Genomic DNA, 13,973 nt, shown 5'->3' with positions numbered 1-13,973 from the left:
TTCTGTCCTTCTACAGGCGTCTCTGAAACCATGACTCTCCTCCACAGAGTGCAGACCACATTCACTCAGCCGCTACATGCTGGAGTTCGGCTTTATCATCCTCATGGAACCACAGCTGAGTTCTGTAAACTGAAATAGCCTGAAGTCATTTGAGGAACTCTTCTACTTCTTAAACTCATTGTGTGTCCATCATTGTTGCTGAGAGCTGATTGTTCATGTCTTCACTGCACAGAGATCAGCTGTCAATCAAACATGATGGGATGTGCTTTAACATCTTCTCATGAGTTGTTCTGTAGATGTTGGAGTTTCTTCAGGCGGCGCTCCTTCCTGTGTCTGTGTAGCCATGGAGGCTGTCACTGCTCAGGAGGATTTCTGTTAACCTCAACTCATATTTCTCTGCATGAAAATGTAAAGTTTGCTCTAAATATTTGTTGGATATTTCTATTGATGCATTTATATTATATATATATATAAGTTATTTCTCTTTGAATGCCTGAGTCTTAAGAGAGAAAGCAGCAGAGCTTCTTTCATTGTAGATATTTTATTCTCACTGCTCATACATTTATAATAACGTGTATTTTCACAGACTAAATGGTATTGTTGTTTCCAAAATCGACTAACAAATGAGATACTTTGATTTTAATAAAATGAGTTTGATCAGAAAATGTCCAGTTCCGGTTTTTTTCAGTTGCTAAAACACACAAATCTCACATAAAGCATAATTATTTAAACTCTCACTCAAAGAGCAAAACCTCAGCTCAAATCTCCCAAACTCTAAACGCACTTTCAGCTCTGCACCCAGTTTGCAGTTCAGCTTGGCACTTTTTGCAAAACACTGCTCACAGTTCTCTAAGTAAGACACAGAAATCTGACATATTCCCTTGTTTGCCATTTTCAAAACACTGCCATTAAAAATGCTACACACATGAACCAAGCAACAAATAAACATGTACTGACGTCAGATGAAGAGTTATTTGCAGCATAACGGTTGAAGCTGTTTGACCGTCAGGCTACAGGTGATGCTTCTTCTGCATCTTGATAAAGGAGCTGAGGTCAGACCCAGTGAGGTGGTAAAATGCAGACTAAGTATTTTTTTCTCCTCTGTTTTTTCTAAAAAGATTATCTGTATTTATTTTTCCTCAAAGTTTTCATTTCCATTTACTGTATTTGACACAGGCATCATTTGTGTTCACACAACTATAACTATGTGTTGTGCAGGAATGTTGCACCAATTAGTTTGGGAGAAAGATAAAAGTATAACAACAGTATATTTGTGTTTCTGCACATATTTTTGTAGATTTGAATAATCTTTATACGCAGAATTCTCTACAGACAGATCACCAAAAAAGATGAGTGTGCTTTAGATAAAGCACCACAGTGTGTAGTTGGTCGGACAAAGAGTTGTGTACAGGGCCGGCCCTAGACTTTTGGGGGCCCTAAGCGAGCTTTGGCTTGGGGGCCCCTCTCCCTCTAGCGCGTGCTCACGACACACAACACGGAACCAACTTTTGTCTTATGATGTTAGCATAAGCACACATATTGTATAAATAAGCATTTAAACACTGTGGACCTAACCTCCTCTAGGGGGGTCTGGGGATTCCCCCCCCCCCCCCNCCCCCGGGAAGATTTTTTTTTTTAAATATTGAAGTTAAAAGCATCAATCTGGTGCACTTTGAGAGCAAAATTAAGAGATCTATGGATACATCTCTCAACACCCATATGAAACAGAACAAACAGATTTTTCTTTTTGGATATTTTACAAATCACTCCCTTTTTAAACTGTATTCTTGTTTTGTCATATAGTATTTCATAACTGTTTTTCATTTATTCTATCTGGCTGTCCATCTCATAAAGTTCACATAGAAACTAGCTGTCAATAGGAATATCATTCAGAAGAATTATAATTTCATGCAAAAATCTGTCACAAAAAGAGGTTGCACATTTAAATTCAGGTGTTGTTATGGCAACGTCAGTGGCCAAACAGCCACATTTACTGCTGCAAATACGTTCAAACATGCTTTCGACACGTAAAGTGGTGGCAACTATGCCACCATTTCAGCAGACTTTTTCTCAGAAATACTGTCACATAACATTCATATATTTCAGTGCTAGGTTGATGCTTAGCTAAGCTAACTATGAAACACTTTAACTGACAGGACTCCGGATCAACTGTGTACTGTAAGGTAGCTTCTAGCTTCATGTCGAACAGTAGGTCAACATTTCCCAGAGAGCTTTCTTTGAAATCACCAGGTAACGCTAAAAAAGATTACATTTAGATTGTATGACAAAGTGTTTATTTAATATATCTGGCTAGCTATAGCTACTTGCTAACGGTTTAGCTTACCCCCGCGATTCAAAGTAACGTCAACGAAGCTGTAATTTCTCCTGGCTCAAGTGCTGGCTCTGGGGTTGTTGTGTGAATTACCACTTGAGAATTGTCGTCTTTTTTAAGAACAAATGTTCTTATGTCCATCTTCAAAAACTCTGAGTCTGAGACCGACAGTTTATTTTAACTATTGTCACAGCTCACAGGATAGGTACCTGTCAGCCAATAAGACAGATGTTTATTTCCATTCAACTCTCTGGTTGGTCTGGTGTCTTGCCTCTGTTGCATTCACTGAACACGGGAAATTACAATCCTGCCGTCCTCTCTNTATCCGAGGACCTCAGGACACACACCATAAAGCGGACACCGAAACACCAGATACACAGAAAAAAAAATAAAATAAAAAAAGAAAATAAAAAAAAAAAAAGAAAATACAAAAAGCAACAACCACGTCATTAACCCTTTTAAAAGGATTTGCACACATCTGCCCTGTTTAAAACAAAAGGGCTCCCGGTCCTTCTGTGCCTCCACAGCCTGGCTGCTCTCAAATCGTGCAAAAAAACTGTTCAGCTCATCTGGGAGAGATGCGCACGCAGACATTCCCGCAGCACCCCCGCTGCTCTTTCAAGATGTTGCGTGGGGCTTAACAGGTTAAAGACACGTTAACACGTTAATTTGCTCAATCAAACACTGCAAAATCCCTCGCTAGTGTCTTCCTTGGAAATTAAACTGGTCCTCAAAAAGAAAAGCGGCTTGCTGTTGACAAGACAGCTTATTGAAAGCATGGATGGATGTAACACTCAAGACAGAAACATTAAAATCAGGCAAAAAAGAAGCATGCGGTGTGGGATGTAATGAATGGCCGGTATGGGTGATCAAAGTTCCGGTACTTGGGCCTGTGTGCTCTGTTGGTAGCAGCGGTTTGATTCGACCAGAGACCGACTGAAAGGCTCTAATGAGGCAGCAAAAAGTCGCTCTGTCTCTCCCCATCCTCTTTCTTTTGTGTCTCTTGCTTCTCCTTCTGTTACTCTGTGCCCTCCCTCAACCCATGAGGTGACTGTAGGACACGACTTTCTAAAGGGCAGAAGCAGTGAGGGAAAACTAAATTGGAACAGTGGATCTGTCCTGCTGTCGCGCAGACAGACGAAGGATAGCTACGTCACCCATCTGAGAATGGTCACTAGGGTTTTCATAATTAGATTGTAAATTGACCTGGTTGGATATTAAAATACCAGTTAATAAGCCAGGCAAAGTGGAAAAAAAGGAATTCACAGCAGGAGGTATGAGGGCCAAAATGCCTATAATTTAAGTCCAATTTGTCTGTACCCTCATATCTGAGTTGCATGTTTCCAATTTGCCCTGATGCCCGACTAAAAGGGCACTTTAGTGGTCTAAAATATCTCTTATGATTGGACAGATGTCCCAAAGATTGAAGCAATTGTGCCTCTAGTCAGCCAAAGTGTCCAACTAGCAGCCCCTGCTGTCAGCCAAATTGAAAACAGTTCAAAATCAGATTTTACCACATGAAGAAATTCATATGACCCAGTGCTCCAGATTTAAAGACGCCATAAATTCCAGAGTAAACCAAAATACGAAAACATACCCACAAGAATCTACATTTAATCACAATGAGACCTATTCATAGTATACAGGCTGATGTCTTGAGGAATACAACGATTGTTGTGTTTACTTGTTTTGGCTGAGGTTAATGCTGCCAATTAAAAGGATGGATTCTTGTTTACCCAAGGGGCCTAATGACTAATGAAAGAAACCCTCTGAAGTTGCTCAACAGTGGCCTAACTGCCCCTCTTGTTGGTGACTCATAACCGCATAAGAGACCCTTTATCTCTTAGGTGCCCACCTTTAGTCCAACTGCCCAACTCATTGGCTCAGCTGCCACTCTTGTCTGCCCATGAGTTTGTTGTTGCAACGAACTCAATCCTCTTGTACATTGACAGTTCGTACATAATTTAGTCGTTATGTATAACTCAATTCAGTTTAAAGGGGACCTATCATCAACATACACTTTTTGATGTCTTTAATACAGAAAGATGTGTCCCCGGTGTGTCAGGGAACTCACGCAGCGTCAGAAAATAAAACCCTCTCTCCTTTCCTCCATACCCAAATCTCTAAAAACAGGGCTACAACGGAGCTGATCCAGATTTGCCATCCGCTATGACGTTATTTACGTCATATCGGATGACACCTACGTGGTGGACCCACGGCCCTATTAGAAAGTTGCTATCAGAAAGAATGCCCGACGTGTTTTGGACGTAATATGGCCTTTGTTTACATTAGCATCGCTAACACTCAGAGCTAACCTGCACTGCACAGAGCATGTGTGTGAAGAAGCAGGAAATAAAAAGGAACTCACCTTGTGGTATAACCAGCAAGAGAGAAAGCCTTTGAGCTCCATACTGTTTCAGAAATAATCCTTGATAATCCATGATATGGCGTTTCATCACCGCAGTATTTAGTTTAGACAGTAGCTGCCGGGTCCCGCATGAGCTCAGCCCCCTCCTTTTTATTCTTTTAAAGCTTTATACCCCGAATCAGCAGTTTTGAAACAGGAAGTGAAACAGAGGGATATGAGGCAAGGCTAGAATGGGTGATCTGTTTGGTATTTTTGAGCAAAACACTTCATAGACATGTTTTTTATATATTTTTATATATCTGAGACCTATGCTATTGCCTAAAAATAGCATGATAGGTCCACTTTAAGTAATGTTCCTCAGGTCTGACTTTGTTGTGTGGGAGTGTGTTTATAACTTTTTTTTGACAATTCATCCTTTAAAGTATCAGGATACTTGTGCATGGAAGTGAGGGACCTATTACATTGTGAGATGGTGATATGACAAGTTTTTTTTAAAGAAAGTGTGCTCTCTCTGCAGCTCCCCTCTAAGCAGACTGAACGCTGGCTGAATTCAGATTGTGGTTGAAGCTCGAGGGAAATACAGTCTGTGTTGGCTCAGAAAAACGAGGGGTCACAACGAGGTCACCAGCTTTTCCTCAAACTAATCAACGTGAGATTTCAAAAAACACGCAGTTGGAGGGGAAACAATAGCGAATACTGTTGACGAATGTCCCTTAGAGTTGCGAGGCAATATAACATCTCAGAGTTCTTTCCTAATCTTGTTTATGAGTCTCTATTATTGCTTTCATCTTCTCTTTTCTTTACCTCTGCTTCTAGGAGGAAGTAGTCATATTTCTCCTGCTGCCATCCAGCTGTGCAGACAAAATATAATTATTGGAGAGACAAATGAGGAAAACATTACACTGCTGATGAATATTAAACAGGAAGGAAATGTTGTCAGTTTTGACCAAACATAATTAAATCCTCCCCAGCTGTTGCCTAATGGAGTCAGTGATATCCACGTTGTAGCTGAGCCTTGTTCCCTTTTGTGAAAGCCTGCTATCCTGTCACAGTGTGTGTGAAGGAGTGGAGGAATGTGCCTTGAAGGCCTACACATTCTTCTAAAGCGTGTTCCTATGAATTAATTAACCAAAGGGTAATTGTTCTCTAGACCTCAAATTTGGATATGTGAATTAACCTTAAATTGTTTTAATGAGATGGATGTTATGCTAAGGCATGTTCCGCCCTCTGCAATGGGAACATGTGAGAGAATTATGAGAATTAAAGAGAGATGGAAGGAAAATCTAATGAAATCCAGAGATATGTGGATACACTATATTAATTTCCTCATGATCACACGAAGCAGGAAATGTCTAGGGCATTAATTAATCTCATGGTGTATTTTGGGAAAGAATGTTAAAGTTTCCTCATTTTTTTCAGATATTAATAATAATAATATCTGATTATTTACACATAATATTTCCAAATATGGTGTCAAAAGGTTACTTGTAAAAACTTAACTTTTATTGGATCCTTTTTTTTTTCCTTTTTTTTTTATTTTAAATCCTAGTAAATGACTTTGAATGACAAATAATATAAATTTGATGTTTCAATCAAGCACATTGACTGATAGTGACATGGTCCAGACTTCCTTTTTCGAAGAATGTATGGGTGAAATGCAATAAAAACGCCTCAACTGCAGAATTTTCTAAAACAAAATCAGTGACCTCTACCGATGATATAAACCAAAGCCAAAAAGGACTGACATTTAGCTGAATTATGTGCCTGAGCGCAGACCTGTGTGAATAGCACCTCTGCTGATATTTGCATCTGAATGGCAGAGCCTTTATATGGTCAGAGAGGGGAACCGGAACTGCAGGAGCTTCCTTCCATTTTTTTATTCCTCATACCGTGTCCATATTTAGTATACGGAAGAAAGACGACAACGTTTTCATCCATACTGACATCACCGACGAGCCATTTTTGGGCTGCGGATGGAAAGCATCACACTCCTTCTCTCCTCCTACTTTGGAAGCGGCTCTGGTCGATTTATTTCATCTATTTTTAGAAACGAGTGCAGAGTCGGCGTGTTCTCCCAGGGCTGCCTGAGCTCCCACATCAATGAGGGGGCGTTCGCAGACACTGAGAGCGTGGTAGTGTAAGAGGAGAGGATGAGTTGGATGTCACTCCAACACTGCAGTGGTGTAGTATCTCGTCTCTCCGGGCGGCGGGTAAATTAAGAATAAACGAATGAAAACAGAGAAGCATCATTTCCTCTTCCTGTGCTGAGTGATAAACAACACCACTCTCCAGAAATAAGTGAATCTACAAAAGATGTGTGCCGGTTTATTTTGGGCTTCAGAAGTAGATAATAATGTACAGTTATTTTTAAGTCCCAATTACTCAGTTCGAGCACAGCCTACACTGACATGTGAGGGTGTGTACTTGTGTGGCTGTACAGTTTACATGATGTGTATTTGTGTGTGTGTCAGGAGCTGAAATCTACTATTAAAATGTTCCCCTGCCTCTGCTACTGTTTCTAAAGTGACACACCAAATTACCAGTGTTCCTGTGAAAATGACACGCAGCATCACACACAACAGAAGCTTCCGGGGTGCACAACGAACATCTGCGTATAAAAAGATTATTTGCAGTTGCCATGTTCGTATGAAACATTGCAGTTAGGTATTAATAAAAGAGTTTGAATTTAAATCAAGACCAGTGCAGGGGGGGAGACAATGGGAATGACACACGGAAAATGGTCCACTTCGGGACCTCGCTCCTATTGTGCCCATTTGTATGGGATTGTAAAAAAAGAAAATTCCAACTCTTCGGTAGACCTCAAATTATTTTTAAATGTATCCCGTTATTATCCCTATGCCCCAGTGTCTCCTTAAGCTCGGACCTCAAACTCTATGAAAGAAATGTAAACCAGCATAACCAAACTGGTTAATGGTCAGACACGCATATTCCTACATATAGGAAGATTGTAAATCAAGAAATTCAAACAATACCCACACAACATGTATGCATAGACTGATCGTTCAAATAAAACGGGGGGGGGAAGTTGGTGGCAGAGAAACTCCCTAAAACCTATAGAACACACGACAGGAAAGGGATAATCCCAAAAAGCAAAATAGGGCCCTTTCAATTCATATGTATCATATTGCCAGAGTCTAGCCAATACACTGCCCTACTTAATAGGTGCTTGTTTCTTCAGGACAGTTTTCTTCTTAGTTCTCTAGTTAATGAAGTTATCCATTAGTTCTGGCTATTTTTAGTGATGCTAATGAAGTCAATGAATTCATCAAACAGTCCAGTGCCTCTCCTCCCTGAAGAACATGATGTTCTCCACTTTCTCCATCGAGCTCAATTTCTCAAACCCAGCTCTCGCTCTCTCTCCTGACTTGGCTCTGTCATATGCAGTTCCACATCCTCTGTCCATGTGCTAATGCTGTTCATCTTAATGAAGCTCTAATGAATTACACTGTTACAGAGAGTACAGGCAGAGGGATTCTGGCAGAACGGCTCCGCCACCTCGGAGAAATAAAGCAGTTTGAAGTCCGACCATGTTCACTCGGCAGCCCACACACTTTCCCGCTAACAAAACCCAATTAAAATGCGCAATTACAAGCTGGACGATTTTACAAATCTGCCTTCAGTCCTCATCAATTATGAAGCGCGAGGTAAAGTCCTGTACGAGTGATTATCCCTGACAAACGCACACACACACTTATCTGTGGCTCTGTGGTCTAAGCTCTAGTCACAGTAACAGACATGTGTTGGCTGAAGAAATGAAAACCAACACACACATACTTGTATATACACACACACAACCACAATCCTTGTTATCAGCTAATTAATTAGCTAGCAGGCTTTCTTTTCTATTCATTGATTCCACAACAATGGTGCTCAATGTGTTTTCTTACGTAAAAATAGGCTGAGAAATAATACCACTGCCACCTCACATTGTAATATATCAACAGGAAGGCTGATTACTTTATGATAGATCAATGAATCTGCCTAATGAGGGAAATGTTAGTGAACATATCTCTTATCACTCATCTCTTCCTACCAATCTATCTTTGGTGTTTATTTAGCTGTATTTAATTAAGCTGTGTTACCGTTTGTCTTTCCATTATTATTCCTGCCTCCCAGAAATATGTCAGTTAAGGCGGAAATAGATACTTTCATCACGACATGAGATAAAACATGCTATTACATTGTTTAATAGAACAATACAAAACGGAAAATAATGTATTCTCAGTTCTGCTGTTCTGCTGCTTTTAGTGATCTCTTAGTATTCTGCTGAAATACAACAAATGAGCACTAAAGGCACCAATTGAAATAAACATACAAATATGTTGATTAGGTCAGGTTGATTTGTGCATGTTTCTACAAACTTTCAAACACAGTAAAAAGAGCAATATTGAAGTATTTTCTGAAAACAAGTTGACATGGCTTTGACAATTAAACAAATATATATTTTGGAGACGTATTTATTAAGTCACTAGGAAAAATATCTTTCCTGCTAAATAAATTGCTTCAGAAATAAGCTCTTGTGCTCTTGCCACCATCACATTACGTTAACAATAAACAAATACTGGAAACAAAAGCAGATTATGTTAAATCTAAAGTTAAAATTGGAGAATCCTCCTTGAACTACATGATTTACTCTCTTTGCATTATGCCTGGTAACAAGCCTATTCCTATGGTAATGCACAAAGGTTGTGAGGCTGCCGCTTAACACAAGGGATGACAGACTGCTTTGTCAGAACAATTCCCCCCTTCAGTCTGCACAGACCAGCTCTGATCCCTGCTGATTTCTCTGAGTCATGGCTAGGCTTCCAGAAAGAGAACTGAACAAAAGAACATGAAACAGGCAACCACAATATATATACAAGTAAAAGACCATAAAAGCACAAAGAAAGCATGAAATGAATGACAGCGAAGCAACCGAGCTGATGGAAATGGGGGGAACTTCACACACTAAGTCAAACCTTTCCTTATGCATTTCTAAACGAGTCGTTGTGATGCAGAGACATTTCAAAAGCATATCAATGCCTTACATGTAAAACACAGTACTTTATGCAACACATTGTCCCAGAACACTTTATGACGGAGGTTTTATAGTTGAAGACAACTCCAGAACACAAAGTGGTTTTTACTTAACAGATATTCAGAGACAAAAATAACAGCCTTGCTATTCAAAGGGTTTGTGTTTACACTCTTTGGTTGTTTTGAATAATTGAGAGTTTACCATGAGTCATAGGCCTCAACAGAAGTGCTGTTATTAGAGCAGAGAGTAGATTTCTCAAACATTGATGATCGTAAAAGCAATAGTAATGAGCTTCTATTAATTGAAATTAAAGTATTTACTCAAAAAGACACAGGGAGGAATAATGAAATGATGAGGCTTGAGGATAAATGAGAGGGAGCACCCATAAAGGTTTCTCCATGAATAATGAATGCAGCTTTTTATACCCTCTGTCAGATGTCCCTCTTTTCCCATCCTTTCACCATCTCTCCCTCATTCCTTACTCTCATATGTTCACGTCTGTTATCTTAGGTCCCATCAAAAAACCAAAGGGAATCAGTGATCCAGCGGTAACGCGGACTCGACACACTCCTCACCGTGTGACTATGACTCGACTTTGCACAATGCGCGACAATGATATAGACACCTGTCTTGCTTCCTACAGATGTTCCTACCTGTGCATCTGCTAGAAAAGGGCTTTCCATTATCGCCTATGCAATGTATAACTATAGATAAGCCTATAATGAGCAGAACCAGGGCTGATCCAACTGAAACCAGGCAACACGCTGCGTGAGATCTGAGCGCATTGTTGTTGACGAACTGGAAGACTATAAATATATCAACGTTTTTTTAAGGAACGAGAGCTAATCCACATTGGCATGTGATTTGTTTTGAATATTTTATACCAGACACATTTGTGAATTTATCATTGGCTCACAGCACTGGAATATAAAAGAAAACAACTGCGAGCCTTTATCTTTCCTGAATGGTAGGGAAACAAGAGATTAACCAAATGGGAATGCTGTGACAAACATCCTGGATAAATTCCTCTTAAATTAGAAAATGCTTAGTTGTATGAATAAGCTCCACATTAAAGTAAAAGCAGATTAATATTCTATTTTTATCATTTAAAGTATCGTAATGATCGAGTTACGTGAAAAATGGCGCTGTGTGTGTGTGTGTGTGTCCGGTTTCAGGTTGGTCATCAGCTGCTTCTGCTCAACAGCACGAGCCATCCCATTCACCATCTGCTTGTGCAACCCCCCTCTACCCCACCAGGGGTGCTACAGCCACTACTAGGACTCACCAAGATCCTTAGAGCCTTGACTTTCGCTGGCCATCTCGCCCATCCGCACCAGAGCGTCGAAGTAGCCCTTTGCAGCAAATGTGACACCTGGAAACATGGAAGCATTGGGCATCAGGTCAAGGGGGCGGAGTTGAAATGTATCTTCTTCAGCTCCTGCAACCCTCCCCTAAAGCCCACCCCCCCCTCCCCCCACAGAGAGGTAAGGTTGGGCATGGGAGAAAAAAAGCGACAGGCGGAAATGGAGACCAGGCAGGAAAAGAAAAAGCTCTATGGAGGCAACTACAGGAAACAGAGATACAGCTAGAGACACTAATCCCAAGAACAACCAGTTATAAAACATTAAAAACGATCTGAAGCAAACAACCACTTTGAGGTCAACCCCTTTTAATCAGTTTCCTTTAATTGCAACAAAAAACAGTTTTTACTTTATAATAATGGTATATAGCCATGCAATCGGTTTCAAGTTCTAATTCATCTTAAAAGCTGCCATCACAAGGATAAGTTCACTTTGATTCCATGATGTGGAATTGGCCAATCCAAAGGCTAATGAATCTAATATAAAGTGTTAAACTACCTCTTTTAAAGAAGAGCCACATACAAGACATTTGACATTGTGGTCAAATCTGGGAAACACATCCCTAAAAGCCATTGTCTAGTTAATCTCTGTTTGGGACCAGTCAAATTAAGTTAAGGGTGAGACAATGAAATATAATAAAGAAAGTCAAGTTTGAGTCACAAATTCATGAGTTCGAAAGCTCGTTAAAAGTCAGTGTATTAGGTCTGAATAGAACAGAAATAGTTATACTATATTGGGATTTCTAAAATTCTAAATATTTCGAACGCCTACTGATGTTTTGTGCTCTTTGAAACATTCAAATACTATGTGCATGGCTAGATAACACCGCAGGTATTTGGCTGAACTGAATCTTATAAAATCCAAAACAGCACCATCTTAACAACTACCTTCTGAAACATAAGCAGTCGTAACACACCTTCCACAGCCATGCTGTGAAAGCACTTTGCAATTCAAATTCTATATGTCATCCATTATTTTCTGCGGTGCATTGTCACACAAGCCAGGGACACTGGCTGAGATATAGCGGTGACTCAGGCCTTTCCAACAGCCACGGTTAAATAAAGCAGCTCAGGGGTTAGCCACACAGCAACTGACAGCCACGGTGACGGAGGAAACATGTCCGAGTGGGAGGTACATATGGATGAGGGCTGAGTTTATTACAGAGCCGTCATGTCGATGTGCTTTGAGCTGCTGATGGACACTGATGTAGAATCCCCCAGAGTGGGGGGAAAAATTATAATGTATTTATATATTCATATGGGAAACAATGGAAGTCTATTCTGAGTTGAGGTTTACTTCATGACGAGCCCATGGAGACAATAAGAGAAGCCCACTGCTATTCAAGTTATTGTTCTGGAAATTAAAACAATGCCTGGCTGCTCAGTCTGTAAACATAATAAAATAAATCTTAAGACAAATACGAGACATCTTCTGATATAACTTCCAATTCTTTGACCAAACCAGTAAAAAAAAAAGAGCCAGTAAATCCCTACACAGCAATCCATCCCTCCTGGGTTAACTATGACAGAGAAGAGCCAAGAGCTCTGTCTAGCTTCTCCAAAACCTGGCTTTAGTGAGCCTAGTTGGGATAAAATAGTGCAATAGTAGGGATGGAAGTGAGGTTAAAACGGCTGGGTGAGCGCGACTAATTTAATCGATGTCGGAGAAATCCCCAAGCGGGAGGAGAGCAGGCCAGGTGAGGCCGGGTACGCTTCAGGAGATTCTTAGCTCGTCTGCCAGTTGAGACATGATAAAGTGAGGTAGGAAGGAAAAGAAAGGAAGAAACGGAAGGAAGGAAGGGTTCCGCCTGTAAGGAGGATTAGAACAGGGATATAAAGCCGATACAGAGCGAAGAGTGTCAGTGTGAATGAAATAAAAACAAGAAAGAAGTCAGCTGAGGTTCTTCCACAGTGTTATATCATATCCTCTCACAATCCCTACCAGTCAGAATGGATTTGATGCTTTGCAGTTCAAAAGACATCTAGGTTATAACTGTGTTAAAAGTATTAAAGCTGTTCTGGAAATAGCACTCATTACATGACATGTAACAGTTGTTTCAACAGTGTTTCAGAGAGGTTACTTAGTGTCTAGTTAGTCTCAAATATGAAGATTAGATTGATACCATTGTTAACTAAATATCTTTTGGGGTTGGTTTTGGGCTTTACAAACAAGCAAACAAACAAACTAATTGACACACGTAACTGTAAATCATCAATAGACTAGTTGAAGAAGAAGTTGGCAGATTATCCACAATTTCCTTTATCGTTTGTTGTCCCCCTTGATACAAATATAATCATTTAAATGTAGTTGCATGCATCTAGATCGCTCTCATAGTAAATCAAATGAGTTATGTTAAATGTAAAGCAGTTTTAACCAAGACTAGATATCTTCTGACCTCATAACTATCACATCAGTGCTTAGACTCACTTTACTTCTCCCGGGTGAGTTTGCAACATTTCACAGCCAGCAAATGCAGATTTGAATAAAGACTGAATTCCAGTAAAGCCTTAACCACACTCCCAACATTGAGTCCAATTATGGCCCAATTAGTTTCAACTCAAACAAAGAAAACAAACCACAACAACTTACTGCCTCAATACCGCTTGTTTCCAGAGTCTCAAGGGATGAAAACCCCAGGTCTTGTGAAAACCAGAGGCTGAACTGGCATTTCTCCAGTGACAGTAGATACTCTGCCCTAGTCTATATTGTACCTCTGTGCTGCTGCCTGGCATTGATGAAGTGTAATCCCCACTGAGGGAGTCGCAGTTCTATTTATAGCCTTATCTATCAGACTGGAGTGAGGCCTCCTTTATTGGTCTTATGTGCTGCGGAGTCTTCCCCTCCGAGCACATGAGGGAGAGCCCTGCACTGCTC

The 13,973-nt window shown here is 40.3% G+C and overlaps 2 long non-coding RNA genes across 2 annotated transcripts in view; one reads left to right on the top strand and one right to left on the bottom strand.

Moving 5' to 3' along the window:
* The first annotated feature begins 6 nt into the window (after positions 1-6).
* On the top strand, positions 7-13,335 carry LOC104944941 (uncharacterized). The gene is made up of 3 exons (XR_798284.1): positions 7-352; positions 7,042-7,043; positions 13,323-13,335. It is a non-coding gene; the product is annotated as an uncharacterized lncRNA (long non-coding RNA).
* Positions 11,024-13,973, bottom strand: part of LOC104944948 (uncharacterized) — a 28,152-nt gene continuing 25,202 nt past the window's right edge. The window contains exon 3 of the long non-coding RNA XR_798286.1: positions 11,024-11,110. This is a non-coding gene — a long non-coding RNA (uncharacterized lncRNA). The remainder of the gene's footprint in view (positions 11,111-13,973) is intronic.

The sequence above is a fragment of the Notothenia coriiceps genome, unplaced genomic scaffold (genome assembly GCF_000735185.1).
Source record: "Notothenia coriiceps isolate Sejong01 unplaced genomic scaffold, NC01 NC01_scaffold00000339, whole genome shotgun sequence".
NCBI classification, from domain to species: Eukaryota; Metazoa; Chordata; class Actinopteri; order Perciformes; family Nototheniidae; genus Notothenia; species Notothenia coriiceps.
Note: the sequence above shows the minus strand (reverse complement) of the source record. Positions and strands in the feature narration are given on the sequence as shown.